The sequence below is a fragment of the Podarcis bocagei genome (assembly GCF_964188305.1).
Source record: "Podarcis bocagei genome assembly, chromosome: 9".
Classification (NCBI taxonomy): domain Eukaryota; kingdom Metazoa; phylum Chordata; class Lepidosauria; order Squamata; family Lacertidae; genus Podarcis; species Podarcis bocagei.
Genome location: NC_138134.1, coordinates 66,250,512 through 66,269,420, shown reverse-complemented (window position 1 = coordinate 66,269,420; position 18,909 = coordinate 66,250,512). Strand labels below are relative to the sequence as shown.

General features: G+C 45.0%; 1 protein-coding gene across 1 annotated transcript in view; it reads left to right on the top strand.

Moving 5' to 3' along the window:
• The first annotated feature begins 1,797 nt into the window (after positions 1-1,797).
• The window catches only part of ARHGAP24 (Rho GTPase activating protein 24), a 461,665-nt gene continuing 444,553 nt past the window's right edge, over positions 1,798-18,909 (top strand). The window contains exon 1 of the mRNA XM_081207048.1: positions 1,798-1,816. The gene's annotated coding sequence lies outside the window, so the exon portion shown is untranslated. The remainder of the gene's footprint in view (positions 1,817-18,909) is intronic.

The following is an 18,909-nucleotide window of genomic DNA, read 5'->3' as shown; positions in this document are numbered from 1 at the left end:
CATCAGCCCGTGCTCCGATGTAAATCAGCGACCTGGACTTGAGAAGCCAGGCCACACTATAAGCAGATTGTACTGCACACACAGAATAGGTGTGAGGCTTGTGAAGTCATACTATGGCTACAGATTTATTAAACATAAATCAGGACAAAGAAACATGTCGCCTCTCTCTCATGTCATCTCAGAGAGAACAGCAAAAGCAAAAGCTATACACAAACGGAAGTTCCCAGCATACTGTGCTGGAATGTAAACAGACATGTGACATGCAAGAATCTCATGCCTGTTCCTTAAGGTGGAATGGAAATGTCAACAGTATTATGCTTAAACACATCTCTGTGGAGAGGGGATTCCAGAGTCTCAAATGTAAGGCTCCTCCTTGTTGGATTTTGAGGATGCTCAAACTTTAGAAACTATTTACGAAATACAGGCATAGAATGAGACTATTAATACAGGTCCTTCTGCGACAAACCTGTGTGCTCTGAAAGGATCCCGTGGTAGTTAAGTGGAGCCATTTATCTGACTGTATTGTACGACAACCGTAATGGCTGCCCCAAATTATTCAAGGTCACTGATAATGCGAATGCAGTTTGTTTAGCCACCTTAGAATAAATATAGGCTAATTCAATCCTGGATCAAGAAACTTCATTTCTTTTAAGAGCAATTTATTGTCATTTTAAAGAAATCAGATGGCAGGTGTTCTGCGTCACTAGATGAAACCGGTGACATCTCTTGAATATTCATGAAAGCACACATTGTCGTTTCAGAGGCTGTCAGATCACCCAGGTTTAGACAAAGTTGCTCATTGCAAATGTCACCAGAAGAACTCCCAAGGAGTGCAAAACAAAGGCAGGGGGATAAACAAATCATTCATCCCAGAACACTTTGATCTCCTTGTGCTCAAATCTTGCCTTGGAATGTCGTAGAAACGCAAGATTGGAAAGGACTCCGGAGATCAAGTCCAACTCCCTGCAGGATCTGCCACACAGGCCGCAACTGCCGCAACTCAACAGATGCTTGAACACCTCCAGCGAAGGACCAAGGTAGTCTGTTCCATTGTTAAGCAGCTTTCATCATTAGGAAGTTTCTGCTAATGTTTGCCCGAATCGGCTTCCTGGCCATTTCCACCCTTTGGTTCCAGTTCTGCTGTCTGGATCAACAGAGAGCTCCAGGTAAAACAACGTCCCCATTTAAAGCAGTATCATACAGAGACATCACCTTGCCAATAGAGGTCTGTATAGTTAAAGCTATGGTTTTCCCAGTAGTGATGTATGGAAGTGAGAGCTGGACCTTAAAGAAGGCTAATTGCCGAAGAATTGATGCTTTTGAATTATGGTGCTGGAGGAGACTCTTGAGAGTCCCATGGACTGCAAGAAAATCAGACCTCTCCATTCTGAAGTAAATCAGCCCTGAGGGCTCACTGGAAGGACAGATCCTGAAGCTGAGGCTCCAATACTTTGGCCACCTCACGAGAAGAGAAGGCTCCCTGGAAAAGACCCCGCGCTAAACAGGTGTGGTGCAGAGGCCTTGCTGCACAGAGACTGACTTCCGTGATGCGACGCGGCACGGCATGGCTTCTGATTGGCTGCAGGAAGCTCCTGCAGGCAATCAGAAGCCGCGGATGCCTCTGGGTGCTGCCCCTTCCTTCCCGCTAAGGTGGCCAAGTGGAAGGAAGGGGCCAAGTGGGAAGGAAGCAGCAGCGACGTGGAGGCTGCCTCCGCTGCCCAGGCCAGCGGCTTGGGCTCTGTGCCCTGCCAAGACAGAAGACACCGATGATGCCGAAGATGAGGCAGCGTTGGCAGCTGCTGCGTGAGTGGCATAGGCGAGGAGGCCTTTCAGGAGGGGTGTGTGGTGTTTGTACGGAGCCCCCAGTCATCTCACGGACTATTGACCACTAATCCGCTGCCACCAACCAGGTCCTCCCTGGTAAATCACTTAGTCTCAGTCAGGTTCTTAAGTTAACAAAGAAGAGTGTAAAGGTAAAGGGACCCCTGACCGTTAGGTCCAGTCATGGCCGACTCTGGGGTTGCGGAGCTCATCTCGCTTTACTGGCCGAGGGAGCCGGCGTACAGCTTCCGGTCATGTGGCCAGCATGACTAAGCTGCTTCTGGCGAACCAGAGCAGCGCAAGGAAACACCATTTACCTTCCTGCCAGAGTGGCACCTATTTACCGTATTTTTTGCCCTGGCCCTTAGGGCGCACCTCATTTTTTGGGGTGGAAACAAATTTTTAAAAAATTGTTTTCCGAGCCCCCAGAACAGGCTGCTATCTGCAAGCCTTGCGAGCCCGCGGCAACTCCCGCCAGGCTTGCAAGGCTTGCAGACATCTGCATGAAGCATGGGGCGTCCTCCGGAGCGTGCCCCATGCTTTGGGCTGCAGGCTGCTGCCCGCAAGCCTTGCAAGCCCGGCGGCAACTCCCGCCGGGCTCACAAGGCTTGCAGATAGCTTCCTGAAGCCTGGAGAGTGAGAGGGGTCAGTGCGCACCAACGCCTCTCGCTTTCCAGGCTTCAGCGAAAGCCTGCATTCGCCCCATAGGACACACACACATTTCCCCTTCATTTTTGGAGGGGGAAAAGTGCGTCCTATAGGGCGAAAAATACGGTATCTACTTTGACATGCTTTCGAACTGCTAGGTTGGCAGGAGCAGGGACTGAGCAACAGGAGCTCACCAAGTCGCGGGGATTCGAACCGCCGACCTTCTGATCGGCAAGTCCTACAAAGAAGAGTGTAGTTTATTGCAAACACAAATAAACTTGAACTGCATTCAAAGCGTTGTTACTCTTTACCTTCTTAGTCTTGTTTTATCCTGTCTCTAACTCTTCTACCTCCCCTCAGGGAAGAACCAACTGCACTAACTGTCTCTCTGTTTTCAACTGACTGCCAATCGCTTTCCTAACTGCCTTTCCCAACCAACAACTAAAACTAACTAATCTCAGGCTAAGCCCTTTTATAAACAGGTAGGCTCTGCCTCTGGCTTTTCTATTGGTCTACCTATTAACCCTTTCTCTCCCCCTGTACAGACATTTCCAAAAGAATGGGCAAATGCCACAGTGGGGTGCTTTCAGGAGGCGGTGGGTCTGGCCCCCCACAAGGTCTGAGGGACAGTGGACCTGCCCCCTCCTGAAAAAGTTTGCTGACCCCTGCAATAGGGTGAACAATAATGTTGCCCCTGCTAATCAGCTGTCAAAACAACCCCACAACAAAGGCGTAAAGTTTATTCAAGGGCAAAAGAAAGACATGCAGAAGCTTCCTTGTGCTGTTGTCCCGCAAGGCTGCCTTTCTTAGAAATGAATGCCAGGCAGTTCAGGCAAACTCAAACAGAAGCAGCTTCATTTAAGTGCAGCAAACAAGAAGCCCTCCTTACTTCTAGGTCTCCAGGTCTGCACTTGCTTCCTCCTTCCCACCACATGATTTCCCCTCTTCCTAATCAACACATCTTTGCATGAGATTTTGTCTAAAATACATATTTTTGCAAAGCAATTTCTTCTTACATCATGCATTTTCGCATGCTGTTTTCAACCAGCTCAAATTGTTTGTTGTTCATGGGAGACAGGCAGAGAAAACTGTCAGGGCAGGACAGATCGGGGTGGCCGGTCCCAGGAATAAGAGGGTAAAAGAGGGAGCCTGTAAAAATAAAAGAAGTAATAAAGCTTCCATATTAAGTGAGGCAAAAAAAAAATTTCTCTCATTGAAAGAGGATGCTGGCTGAAAGGAACTGGACTGAATTACAAGCTGTGGGGGCTGTAATATGAAATCTATTTGAGAAGCGGTGGAAGAGGGCTTGGGGTCAACAGACTCATTTTGTTGAGGGCATATTTACAGAGGGCCTTTGAATGACAAGGTCAAGGTAAAAAAAAAAGAAAAAGAGGGTAACCTATTATGTCCATGGACTGCTCTGGAAATGAGGGGAGCTGCTTCCAGTTTCCTCTGTGGAGTTGCCTCATCAAAATATGAAATATTAGGGACTTTGGTCTCAGAGCTGCATCCACAGAGTTCTTGAGAGCTGTGATGTTCTTAAGCACCAGTCATGAAAGTTAAACATGGTAGACCTGGCAACTCTTTATCTTTCTATCCACCACAAAAATAAGCTTTGTTCTAGTGAGAAAGCATATGGCTATATTTCTTGTGACCCCATACAGCCTGAGCAAAAATAGAAGAGGACTGTCATCCCTGGGGACTGACACAGGGCTCCCACTAGGTGGTGTTAAAGCCAGTTTGTGGCTCCTGGATTTAAAAGACACATACAGCATCTTTTATCCCGTCTGTTTTGTCTTTGGGCTTATCCACACTTACATTTCCTCTGCTTACATTTTTTTTTTTTTTGGTCCAGAATTTCCCCCACAAAAATGCTTCTCTTGATGAAAACCCAAACTGATGTTTGCTCTGATTGAGCACCAAGGAGCAGGCTTTTGCAGGGCAAAAGCTCCAGGGCAAAAAACAACAACCAGAAAACCCCTATCTCACTCGGACACAGAGCTTTAAAGCTTGGTTTCCTGCGTCTAACTCTAAAATTTCCTAACTCTAAAATTCTATGGTTTGTGGTTTCTGAATGTTTTGAATAGACTCAATGCTTCTAGAGAGCTGGGGCAGAACAGGTTTTGCAGGGTATCCAGACAAACATGGGCTTGTAAGAAATAGCAATTCTCTTTTCCTTTTCATACAGTGGTATCTCAGGTTACATATGCTTCAGGTTACATACACTTCAGGTTACAGACTCCGCTAACCAAGAAATAGTGCTTCAGGTTAAGAACTTTGCTTCAGGATGAGAACAGAAATCGTTCTCTGGTGGTGTGGCAGCAGTAGGAGGCCCCATTAGCTAAAGTGGTGCTTCAGGTTAAGAACAGTTTCAGGTTAAGTACAGACCTCCAGAACGAATTAAGTACTTAACCCGAGGTACCAGTGTACTTTGTTCTGAGTTCATAGCCTCACTGTACCCACAAAGGGCACACTCTACCCAAGGATAGCTACATAGGAACATAGGCAGCTGCATTATACGTACCATTAGTCCATTTATAGCTCAGTTTTTACTCTGACCTAAGTCTAAACTTAATTCTTTCCTCTTAGGCAAAGATCACAAGATGACCTGGCTGGTAGCCAGATTCTGCGCCCAGATTTGTAGGCACAGATCATCCTCTAGAATAAAATAGCTTACTAGGGTGTCGAGTTGCAGCTCGGCATCCAAAGAAAAATCAGTCTCACACCATGGTAGGTTCCGAAATATGGCTGCTCCTAGGGCTAATGCAGCACAGCTTTTATTGTGTGAAATCAGAAAGATACAAAATACAAGCCAAGCAATTTGTTCTAGCCAGCAGATAAGGACATTCGCACTAGACCATGCGAGCGATCAGGCTATGCTAGTTGACCAATCATTTGAGACAGCACGAGCTGTTCACGCGCTGTTCATGCTCCAAGGATGCTTCTAGCTATGAAATCACCCTGCAACAATAAGAACTTTGCTCATGCTCTCATGTACAAGCAATCATTTTCCCACATGTCCCCTTTTCTTGTTTATATTATTAGAGGAAAAGAGGGACCATTAGTCCAAATCGTACACTTCATTGCCTAAGCGTCTACACTTTGCAACATAAATTCCTCTTGTAACCCCTGTGGTGGGCCGTGGTCGGTACCACCATGCAGTGCATTGGGAAATCAAAGAGGGTATGCATTGAATGCAACAACACACCATAATGAAGCCAGCAATACATGCAATTACAATCAATAATATTTTTCTTAACCATAATCCATTAGGCAACCAAGAAGACAACCACTCCCATTGATCAAAACCTTCAGGTGGATTCAAAGGATTATGAGCTATCATTTGTTCCATATAATCAATAGTAGCAGAGATATTGGTCGATTGATCGGTTATATACATACAGCAATGAGAATGAATTAAGGCACAAATTCCACCTTTAGAAGCAAGGATCACATCTAAAGCATAACGATGTTGAAGAACTACATTTCTTATTTCTGACATTTCTTTGTTAATCATTTTTAAAGCCAAGATAGTAGAATTAAACAAGGCTTCGGTCGAATTTGCCAATCTATGCAAATCACGGTAATTCATCCCTACACCTAAAGAGGAAAAAAGGGATCTAGAAATGGCTGTTCCTGTATAATGAGAAATAGGTGACTATACTTCCCTTCTGTTACGCAAACGAACCTCTGGGAGCTTATCTATCAGGGGTATCAATATTCCTAGAGTGTAGGTTCCAGAAAAGGCAAAGGTTATTTCTTTGTAGGCCTTTGTGCCACAAAGCAACCATAAATCAGATTGAAGCAAACATGTAGTTCTGCTGCTCTTTCTCATCCAGTCGAACCAAACCTAAAAATCTATACACGCAGCCTGTTGGTCATAAGTCATGTAGGTTGTGACATTATTAATTAAGACCTTTGGCCCACCACTCATGGTTGTAACATTAAAAAAAAACAAGAAGATCCATCAAAATACTCATAGGTCCAATTACAATATGGATAATGACCTAAAAATATACTGCTATTATGATTAAAACGAAAACAATAAGACACTATTTCTGCAAGCAACAAAACACAGGTGATAAACTTATACGATTGTCCTTCATATCATTGCTAATCTTATATGAAACGTTTACTGGAATGCTAGAATAGCATCACCAAAAAAAAGGTTCAAAGCTTTGAGAAGCTTTTTAAAATCATTTTTCTCAGCAGCTAAAAGGCACTAGCGAAGCATATTCCGCTTGCTGTAACTAAAAAGATTGCAACAAGGTCGAGAACAGAGCCCATTGTCTTCGCGGGCCTTGCTAAAGAACCATATTGCAACTTTTGCATCTTGCTTTCTGTCCGGGAACCATGCCAAAGCACAAGAACGAAACAACTGGAACACACTGAAACCTCACCCCCTCCCTTGCCAAGAGTCCACAATAGTTCCAAGACAGCCCTCTGTACATGCTCAGGGGAACACATCATAAGGCAGGACTCCTGAGGGAGGAGAAAAAAAAATATGGGGGGTAAAATTCAAGTGATGCCAATAAGGATGAGAATGGTAAATTAGTCCAATGGCTGTTTCCGAGCAACCTGCGTGATATTTCGTGGCTCGATTATTGGCATGTAAAAACCACAATCCAGAAGAAGCCACACAGCCATTTCTGCAGATACAGGAGCCCATTTGCTGTAAATAGGCCTCATGTACTGCTCCGTGCACTGCTGAGCCAAAAATCCAAGCCCAACGAAACATGGTGACACAGAGGCAGTGTCCACAGTGAGATGTACCTTAGAAAATGGAGCCAAAGAAGGCGTGTGGGTGACATCCATTTGCCAAATTGCCAGGGGATGCAGGCCTCTAGGGTTGACTGCATCAAAAGAAATGACTGTGATCTTGTCTGCTGGATCCTTATGTCCTTTAAGGGCAGAAAATAGTGGAGACAAAGTGGAGGTGGGCAGGTCCAAATAACTCTTTATCCGATTCAGCTGTCCAAGAATTCGTTGTAAATCCACCAGTTTAACATGATCAGGAAACTGTAGTTGAGGCGTAACTGGAATGGCTGCAAATGCTGTCAGCTTGTGTCCCAGGTACGTAATAGGTAAAGTCCGCTGGATTTTTTCCTTAGCCACTGTCAATCCAACAGGTTGTAGCCTTTGCAGGATTTTGGGACACGGTGGAGGACAGAGCTGCGGCTAGCAAGCGAGCTTTATGCATCTCAGTCCCCACCGATTGGCAGGCTTTAAGCATATCTGCAATGGCTATATTGGGAGTTGTCAGCAGAGGGCGAAGAACTTGTTTACAGTCCTCATTAGCATTATCAAATGCAAGCTGGCGTACTATCACTTCCTGGGCTGCTACGTCCAGAACTTGCCGTTTAAGGGTGTTATACAAGCGATCGACAAATTGTCCATAGGGCTCTGTAGGGCCTTGTCTAACGCTCCCCCATCGGCCATCGCGCTCAGTTTTGTCATCAGGGACAGAGGCCAAAGCCTCTTGGGCAGCAGCCGTGGTGGCCTCCCAATATTGAGGATCGAGAGTTAGCTGTTGGGCAATAGTAAGAAAATTGCCTCCTCCCGTTAACCCATCGAGGACATCAGCTTGGGTTAACATGACGGGGGCTGGGGGTGGGGCGGCACCAGCAGCGGCAGCAGCCAAAGCAGCCTGATGATTAGCCAATGCAACATTATTAAGATTATTCCGGATCCCATCAGCACGACGTTGGCAGGCCCAGTGCCAAGCTTGTATAAACAAAATCATTTGATGAGGTTGCATTACAGTGCGGGCCAACAGCTTAACATCCTCTGGTATCAAATTTTGTTGAAAAATAGTGCCAAACAAGCCCAGGGTGTAAGGAGATTGCAAGCCATTGTCCTTGACAGAGGAATACAGTTCCTTTATGAATCTCAAATCAAACTGTTCGTGCCGGGCTGGGCCTCCCCCTGGCGCGGCAGGAGCAATCACAGGGAAGAGATTAGGAGTTGTACAATCAAAACCCAACAATGGGGCAGCGGCACGGAGAGATTCTTGGAGAGGAGTAGTAGAAGCGGTGCCAGAGGCCTTGGGCGCAGGAGATGGAAGAGCGGGGGGTGCTGAATGTGAAGAATGCAGGGGAGTGACAGGAGGAGCCGAAGGGAAAATGTCCGGCGGTTTAGGAGGTAGGTTTGAGGCAGGCAAAGCTTTAGCCGGGAGGGCGGGCGAAGAAGCTGTTGCAGCAGCCAGAAGAATGTTTGAAGGAGTTAAGCACGACATAGCTTTGTATACGTTACCCCAGGCATGCAAAACCTTGACATCAATTTGTGGATGATTTTGAAAGAAGTGTCCAATTTTTTTCCAATCGTCTAACTCCCAATTTCCGTCCTGGGGGAACCACGGACAGTGAGTGTCCAGGGCTTTTATAAGGGACTTAAGGTCAGCTTTCCGAACAGCAAGGTTGTTACTGGCCAAAAGGAATTTAAGGTCTTTAAAAAAAATTTTCTGTGGTGCAGAGAGAGACTTTCCCATGATTGCAAGAGTTGCAAAAAGAGCAGGGAGCACTTACCGAGGGATCCTTAGGAGGATGAGGGAGGCGCCTTTTTGCCCTGTCCGGGCGGAGATAAGTGCTGATAAGTCCGTAACGTAGTCCAGAATCACATTCACACGGGAGCTCTCACCAGGGATCCACTACGTGGATGAACGACGCGTCTGCAGCCCTGTCGGGCGAGGTGAGGCTGAACGTTGTAAAACAGCATGAAGTCCGAAAGAAATCACACGGGAGCACTCGCCAGGGATCCACTACGTGGATGAACGACGTGTTGGTGAGTGCTGAATAATGAAAAACAACGTGAAGTCCGAAGGCAGTCACACGGGGCACCAATTGTCGAGTTGCAGCTCGGCATCCAAAGAAAAATCAGTCTCACACCATGGTAGGTTCCGAAATATGGCTGCTCCTAGGGCTAATGCAGCACAGCTTTTATTGTGTGAAATCAGAAAGATACAAAATACAAGCCAAGCAATTTGTTCTAGCCAGCAGATAAGGACATTCGCACTAGACCATGCGAGCGATCAGGCTATGCTAGTTGACCAATCATTTGAGACAGCACGAGCTGTTCACGCGCTGTTCATGCTCCAAGGATGCTTCTAGCTATGAAATCACCCTGCAACAATAAGAACTTTGCTCATGCTCTCATGTACAAGCAATCATTTTCCCACACTAGGGAAATGCTGAAGTCGCCCTTTGGGGTGCCTCAGGGTCAATTTTTATGGTAGCCCAAAGCTCAGTTGTACGGGTGTATGTCTATATCTCAATTTTAACTCATGAGCTATTGCTGCAATCTGCTCTGATTGTATATTTTATCTTTATGAATGCTGTTTTTATTGTGTTATGCGAGCTGGTCTTTGACCATAATAAATTATCTATCTATCTATCTATCTATCATCTATCTATCTATCTATCTATCTATCTATCTATCTATCTATACAGTGGCGTAGTGTGGGGGGTGCAGGGGGGGCCGGCCACACCGGGCGCAACAGCTGGGGGTGCGCGCTCACACTCGCAGCTCTCTGAGTGCTAAAATCCATGGGTTAGGGGGCGCAAATTACTTGCCATGCCCCGGGTGCTGACAACCCACGCTATGCCACTGTATCTATCTATCTATCTATCTGTCTATCTATCTATCTATCTATCTATCTATCTATCTATATCAGTCCATCATCTATCTATCTACTCTGACCAGCGGTGGCATTCCAGGTTTTCTGGCAGGTTTATCTCCCAGTTTCAGGTTGAAACTGGGACATTCTGCATGCAAAGCAGATGCTTATGACTTTCCTCAAAAGCTGTCCCAAACAGGTACATTTTGTAGCCCTGTTTGTAAAAGCAACAGCTTGCCGTGGCTGCTGAATTGCACCATTGAACTCGAAATCTGAAGGCAACCTTCCACAAAGTTATGCCCTCTAGATATAGCTCCCATCATTCCTGGCCATGCTTCCTGAGCTTGAATCCAAACATGTACCATGCTAGAGAAGGCTGTTCTAAGGCCTTCTTTCGCCCCACCCGAAGGCACACTCTTGACTGTTGACAGTTGGGTCATCTGGAAAAGATTAAAGGCAAAATGCTTCACTTAACAGTTCAGGACAGAATGTCGCTAGGCTAAGTATTTAGTTTCCTCCTCAGCACAGCCATTTTTTATTTTTATTTTTAAGTGGTGTTCAGTATAAAATATCCGCCTCATAAAAGTCCCCATTCATTGTGGAACCATAAACAGCTCACAAGGGAGATCTGGTCTCCAAAAGTTGGGTCCTGTTGCATGGAAAGCAGAAACTTGCTTTTAAGGGTTTGGTTAGAAACTTCGGTTTCCTGAGGGAATTTGCATTGGAGGGAAAAGGCTAAGGGGAACGAAGTGAACATCACCAAAGACTGCCTTTTTCAGATGTCCTGTGGGATTTTTTTTGCCTGTGTTCCTTCAAACAGCAGCCCACCATAATGTTTCACGATCCGCTACCGAAATCACCCCCCTGCCACAGTTTCAAAATTGGATTGCGAGATGTTGCAGAGCGAGGATGTTGTTTGAGAAAGTGGAAAGTGACAAATAATTTTAAAAAAATGACAATAGTGCACCACGAAGCACACCCTCCTCTTTTGCCATGCCAACACTACCCACAAGCTATGCCCCGCCTCTTCCTGTCATAGAAGAGAAGAAGAAGAAGAGTTTGGATTTGATATCCCTCCTTTCACTCCCTTTAAGGAGTCTCAAAGTGGCTAACATTCTCCTTTCCCTTCCTCCCCCACAACAAACACTCTGTGAGGTGAGTGGGGCTGAGAGACTTCAGAGAAGTGTGACTGGCCCAAGGTCACCCAGCAGCTGCATGCAGAGGAGCGGGGAAGCGAACCTGGTTCACCAGATTACGAGACTACCGCTCTTAACCACTACACCACACTGGCTCTCATACCAGGCGAATGGGAAGGAAAAGGGGGAAGACAGGGCAACCTGTGGGAGAAAATAGAGGGGAGGGATATCAAGGACCAGAGCCGCCTCTTCTCAGTGTGACAGAAAGCAGGAAGCTGCTGCAGCCCAGCAGGATCACAACTGGTGCACCATTCAGCTGATTTCTTTTTTTCTTTTAAAAAAATATTTTTATTATTTTCCTCCTTAAACAGCACTTTCAACATTACAACACCAAACACAAAGACTTTCTGCTTTGCCGAGCATACGACTTCCCTCCTTCCCTTCAGTTGGTTTTCCACTTTCAAATCCAATCGCGCAGTTTAGATCTTTAACCTATTGTCCACATTGTAGGATTTATTTCAATCCTGCTAGTGTCTTCAGATTTTTGCACTTATTATTCAAATATACAATAAATCTACTCCAGTCCCTTTGGAATTTCTGATCGTCCTGGTCTCGAATTCTGCAAGTCAGTCTGGCCAGTTCCGCAAAGTCCATCATCTTCGCCTGCCACTCTGCAATGGTAGTTACGGTACCTCCTGTTAACTTCCACTTTTGGGCCAATAAAGTTCTCGCTGCAACTGTGGTGTACATAAATTGTCTTTGATCTATCTTCGCAATTTCCTCTCCCATCAAACCTAGCAAAAATGATTCCGATTTTTTGGAAAAGGTGTATCTAAACATCTTTTTTTAAAGTCCATTATAGATCAATTCCCAGAATATTTTTACTTTATCACAAGTCCACCACATATGGTAGAAGTCACCGTCTGATTCTTTACATTTCAAGCATGTTTTATCTCTCATTCTCCCCCCCCCCACCAGACACCCTTTTTTGAAAATTAAAAATGTTCTTGATATTCAAAAGTGTGTGCAATGTCTCTCTCTCGTATTTTCTCTCTCTTCCATGTAACATTTTTACAAATCAGTTTCATTTGTTGAGACATTAGGAGGAAAAGGGGGAAAGAGGTGGAGGTGGGGAGGTGGGGTGGGGTGGCAATGTCTCTATTTTATTTACTATATGAAGGGTTTTGTGTCAGCGTTGCTTGTGCAGGTTCTCTGCTGTTCACTTGTGTTCCTTTGGTGGTGAGAGAGGTTGGGGTTGCCTAGGGTTTGGTTGTTCATTTGTGGTTGGCTGTAGTGGTCTTTGTTTTCATGTGTGAGTGGGGTGGGTGGCTGTTTTGGATCAGGTTAGCCGTATTGATTTGTATGCTGTTGGTGGATTTTTGTCGTTGTCTTGTTGGGCTGTGTATGTGATAAAGGGGAGCCATACAAGAGTGAAGGTGTCTTCTTCTATTTGTCCCCGTGTCAGTTTCAGGTTATTGGTTAATTTTTCTAGCAGGGCTGTTTCCCATACTATTTGGTACCATTGGTCCATGATCTCTCATTCTATACATTTTAGCTAACTTTACTGGTGTCAAATACCATCTATACATCCTCTTCATTACATTTTCTTTTAATGCCATGCACGCTGTAAATTTCAAATTTTCATTCCACAATTTTATCCATGAATCAAACACAATGTTATGCCCAAAATCAGGTGCCCATTTTATCACCACTTCTTTCACTTCCTCATCTTTGGTAAACCATTCTAACAACAAATTGTACATCTTAGATAAAAGTTTACTTCTGCTTTCCAACAGATCGATTTGAAATCTTGATTTTTTGTTTTCAAAACCAATCTTCTTCTTATCAACATTAAATATGTCATTAACTTGATGATATTGCATCCATTCAGCTGATTTCTGTTTGGCAGATGGTTGAAGCCCATGGATGTGCAATGGGTGGGTGGCTGGGACTCAGAGACTTCCTTCTTGAGGCCAGTTCACATCTGGCCCCAGCCTGGGTGTGAACCTAAAGTATACCATTCTTTCAGTCCTTCTGCATTTGGCAGCCCATTTTACATGTTTCAGCTACTATTGTAAATATCTGTAATGTTGATGTTTACACATACGGGCAAAACAACATTCAGATTATTGAAAACTTTTCTTTTTAAAGAATTTTCTCGGCAACAGATTTCCTATACGAGGCTATCAATAGATGTTTATCTCAGTCAATCTAATTCTGCAGAGAGCATAGATAATGCTGGCATTCTCAACTGCACTGTTGACTGCAATTTATTTTTTTAAAAAATGAGGGATAATTTGGAGAATGTGCTTTCTCAAAAGCTATCAGCACTGCCTGGGGCCACAGTCATCACGCTATCATGGCAGAAGAGTGCTATCATCTCATTGCAGAGTTTATTTTGTGATCCTCACCCCCAGTTAGGTTCATGGGATTCATGTCAGTGGGATTTGGTGTGTGTGTGTGCGTGCGTGCGGGGAGATCAAACTCTATTTTCCAGGGACGGTCCGGGATTTACAGAAGCCGTCCTGGTTTCTGATTTGATTCCGGAATGTCCTAGTTTTCCTTAGGACATCCCTATTTTCATCGGGAAAATGTTGGAGAGTATGGAGTTATGTGACCCCCGAGCCATGGAGATATGTAACTATACAACCCTTAGAAGACATCTGAAGGCAGCCTCATATAGGGAAGTACAGGGGTAGGCAACCTAAGGCCCATGGGCTGGAAGCAGCCCATGGAGGCTGTTTAACCGCCCCACGAGCCACCCCCTAACTGAGCCGCCCGCTGTGCGAGTCCCCGCGCCACGTTGCACTGGTTTAGTTCTCTTCCGCGGCTCCAGAAATTGCTTCTGCACATGTGCAGATGCTGGAAATCAAGTCTGCGCAAGCGCATTTTTCGGCATCTAGGCATGTGCAGATGCAATTTCCGGCATCGCGCTTCGCCGGCCCAGCCCACGGAGGATCTCCACGGGAGTTATCTGGCCCATGCCCGGTAAGCCTTGCCGACCCCTGGGGAAGTATTTTAATGTATATGGTTTTATTATGTTTTCATTTATGTTGGAATCTGCCCAGAGTGGCTGGGGTGACCTAGTCAGATGGGCAGGGTATTAATAATAATAATAATAATAATAATAATAATAATAATTAATAATAATTTATGGAATAGAGCACCCCCATTTTCATTTGAGAAATGTTGCAAGGTATAGGAGAAGGATATTGACAACAGTGCCAATATTGACATAGATCTCTCTGTGTGTGACCCCCTCCAGTGTCCACCTTAAAACAGGCCGCAGGTGGCAAAGGGTTTTTCGGTGGGAACAGGAGGCTCTTTTTGTCTGCATAAACATTTGCTTGCATTTTTTTTTAAAAAAAACCCAAGTCCTGATAATTAATTTTGTTATGCACTAGAAATATTTGGTTTAGATGACTAAGGTTGCTAGGTTGCAACTTGGAGATTTCTTGTCGTCTACCCTTCAATATGCAGCTGGATCAGAAGATAAAGCAGCTGTGGTCTCTTAGCTTTCCCCCTGCCTCTTCCCTGCTTACTCTAAAGCCTGGAATTCCAGCATTCCAACTATGGCCCATGGACACAGCAATGGGGTTGGGAGATGCCTTGGTTCTCTCATGTCCCAGTTCAGTATCACGTTGCAAGGCAAAAGATGGACTCTCTAGGTTGTAATCTAAAGATAGGGGATGGAATTCAGTTAGGTTTTGCTCAGCGTAGACCAGGAATAGGCAAACTCGGCCCTCCAGCTGTTTTGGGACTACAATTCCCATCATCCCTGACCACTGGTCCTGTTAGCTAGGGATGATGGGAGTTGTAGTCCCAAAACATTTGGAGGGCCGAGTTTGCCTATGCCTGGCATAAAAGGTAAAGAGACCCCTGACCATTAGGTCCAGTTGTTGACCGACTCTGGGGTTGTGGCACTCATCTCGCTTTATTGGCTGAGGGAGCCGGCGTACAGCTTCTGGGTCATGTGGCCAGCATGACTAAGCCGCTTCTGGCGAACCAGAGCAGCACACGGAAACATCTTCCGCCAGAGCGGTACCTATTTATCTACTTGCACTTTGAGGTGCTTTCAAACTGCTAGGTTGGCAGGAGCAGGGACCGAGCAACGGGAGCTCACCCCGTCATGGGGATTTGAACTGCCGACCTTCTGATTGGCAAGTCCTAGGCTCTGTGGTTTAACCCACAGCACCACCCACTGAAATTAATGGGCCTAACTTAGCCATGCCCATTAATTTCAGTGGGTATACTCTGTGTCAAACTTAGTTGAATACCACCCAGGGTTTCTTCTTTGTCGGGGGTGAGAGGACTGGATAATTTCAGCTAACTTGGTTTGATGACTGAGCACACACATCAAAGACAGGAAATGCACTTGGATGTAGAATTGGGAAATCTTACCACTGTCTGTTTCGATAGCCTCAAGGTTTGAAAAGAGTTGAACACACACACACACACACACAGAGGCCACAAAGCGTGGGGTGCTGTGGAAGTTCTCCCACCGATGTGTCCACAAAAGGCAAATGAGAAATGGCAAAGAAAAAGTGAACCGTTTCTTCGCTACATTGATGTCATGGATGAAAGATGCATCGGAGAGAAAATACTTTTTGTCACTGTTGCTTGCTTGCTTGCTTTAAAATACAACAGGCTTCTCAGTTCACAGGGCCAGATCACCGACATCACTCCAGCTGTCCTCCTGTTCTGTCCTAATTCAATATGCAGGGATGATCTTACTTGGAAGTGGATTATAGGCTTGTAAATCTAATAGAGTATTTCCTATTTCCTCCTTGTGGTTTTTGCAGCAGCTAGGGCACTTTCTGTTAAAGAGTGGTGATTGACAATTGTACTGAAGAACCCCAGTGTTAAAAAGAAAACACATAGCGCTCATAGCCCAAAGTGGGTTGCATATAAATACAATAATTATAATAAGATAATAAATTATTATTCTTAGGGTCTTTCTTTTGTGTGTTCTGAATCTTCCAACAATTGGCTTCATTGCATGACCCCTGAAAGAGAGAGAGAGAGAGAGAGAGAGAGAGAGAGAGAGAGAGGGAGAGAGGGAGGGAGGAAAGCTTTCCCCTGTCCCCTTTCTCTACCCCATGCATAAGCTTGTCTCTCCCACCATATTTCTTCACCCGCCTGCAAATAGTCACTTTCCCCTTAAGCTCAAAAGCCTCAGATGCAGGGCCGGCTTCCCTATGAGGCAGACTGAGGCAGCCGCCTCAGGTGGCGGAATCCAAGGGGCACCTCCAGATGTGTCACCCGCTGCTGCTGCAGAAACAATGAGAAGCAGCTTGGCAGCTTCCGGATATTGTGAGGGCCCCACAAGATCACATGGAGGCCTCTGGAGGTCCTTGCCAGCAAGTCTTGGGAGTGGGGGGCTGAATGCAGTACATGCCCAGGGCAGCACCTTTGCTTTTTGCCTTTTTGAAACAGGATGGGTGGTCCCTGCTCAGATGTAACCTGAGCCGGAGTTGCTTCAACCCCTTGGCCATCTTAGTTGTCCTTTTTTGCTACCATACAGTGGTACCTCTGTTTAAGAACTTAATTCATTCTGGAGGTCCGTTCTTAACCTGAAACTGTTCTTAACCTGAGGTACCACTTTAGCTAATGGGGCCTCCTGCTCCCGCCGGTGCACAATTTCTGTTCTCATCCTGGGGCAAAGTTCTTAACCCGAGGTACTATTCCTGGGTTAGCAGAGTCTGTAACCTGAAGCGTCTGTAACCTGAAGCATCTGTAACCTGAGGTACCACTGTATATGTATGTACATTCTTAAGGAAATCAGCCCTGAGTGCTCACTGGAAGGACAGATCCTGAAGCTGAGGCTCCAATACTTTGGCCACCTCATGAGAAGAGAAGACTCCCTGGAAAAGACCCTGATGTTGGGAAAGATGGAGGGCACAAGGAGAAGGGGACGACAGAGGATGAGATGGTTGGACATGTGTTTGACCAAACTGTGCGAGGCAGTGGAAGACAGGAGTGCCTGGCATGCTCTGGTCCATGGAATCACGAAGATTTGGACATGACTAAATGACTAAATGGCAACAAAATGTATGTACACACTGGACACATTAATATGAATTAATACTCAACTATTATCAACCTGGAGGGCAATGCCAGCATTGCTTGGCTTCAGGTCTTCTGAGCATTCCAGCCTCCAAGCAATATAAGTGCCACCTGGGAAAAGCATCATTTTTTATCAGAGCAACTGATGGAAGGCAGAAGCTGAAATTTTATTATTTATTTGCTGGATTTATATACCGTCCTATACCCAGAGGTCTCAGGGCATTTCACCAAAAAATCACTATACATAGAATCAAAATAAAAGCAATGACCCAGTAATACCCGCCCCAAAGAGCCACATCTTCAAAGGGTATGGGATGTTGATCCGGTCAACCAAAGGCCTGGTTAAACATTTTTGCCTGGCACCTAAAGGTGTATAATGAAGGCGTCAGGTGAACTTCCCTGGGGAGAGCATTCCACAGACAGGGAGCCACTGCAGAGAAGTCCCTGTTCTTGTGTTGCCACCCTCAGGACCTTTCGAGGAGGAGGCACACGAAGGAGGGCCTCAGAAGATTTTCTCAGGGTCTGGGTAGGTTCATATGGAAAGAGGCGATCCTTGAGGTATTGTGGTCCTGAGCCGTTTAAGGCTTTATAGGTCAAAACCAGCACTTTGAATTGGGCCCGGAAACTAATTGGTAGCCAGTGCAATCAGACCAGGATCGGCCAGAATGAAATGCTTTGCTATAGCCATTTTAAATTTCTGTTAGGCAAGTTACTGGTTTTAGTGATTAAATACATGCTACCACAATCCAGAGCAAACTTGTCTGAAGTTCTGTTTGAGGATTTCTATATCTACCTAAAACTCTACGTTGCAAGCTCAGCATTTCTAATAATAGCCCCCTACCCCATTGCTTGCCTCCGAAAATTGGGGATGCTACAGAATGTTTCATCAATCAAACCCACTCAGATCACAACCAAATCTTTTGTAGACTGTTTCTGTTCAATGCATATTTATTGGTTCAGCAAAAAAGTAGGTGAGCCTCTCTGATTAACCATGTGAAGTATCTGGGGCGGCTGCAACCGGCGTACAATTTTAGATAAACACTCAAGGCATATGTTTAAAAATTCAGAAAGCCGTCATAACATTTCACAGGCTACACATTACAGGCTGTTTTGAAAAATCTTTATTTCTGAAAGGGAAGACAAGGCTTGTAAGAGCTGGAAGGAAAGTTCAGCCTATATTTTAAATCTCAAATGTATAATAGTTGATGATTCCCCCCTCACTAAGTATTTGTATTATTTAATTTTTTTCAGATTTAGCTTTTTCGTGAGGATTAGATTTAGCTATTTTGTGAGGAGGCGGCAGAACTTTATTAAATGGCAGCGCACACTTCTTTATAAAAATGACAAAACAATCACAACGAAAAGAAAACAAACAAAAAAATCACACAGTTAAAAATTGATTTTCGAATGTGTCAGCTTGCGCATGTGCAACTAACTGTAAAAGTTCTTGAAGAAACCAGTCTGGTTTTATTGTAAGTCGCCGTGAATCGCTTTTGTGGAAAATATGACGAATTGATAATATAACAGTAACAATAATATTTTAAAAATAGAAAAGAAATATTACTGACCAGTTTATGTAAAATTCTTTTATCTAGCCTTTTAAAATAAAGTCAAGTTGCAAAAAGC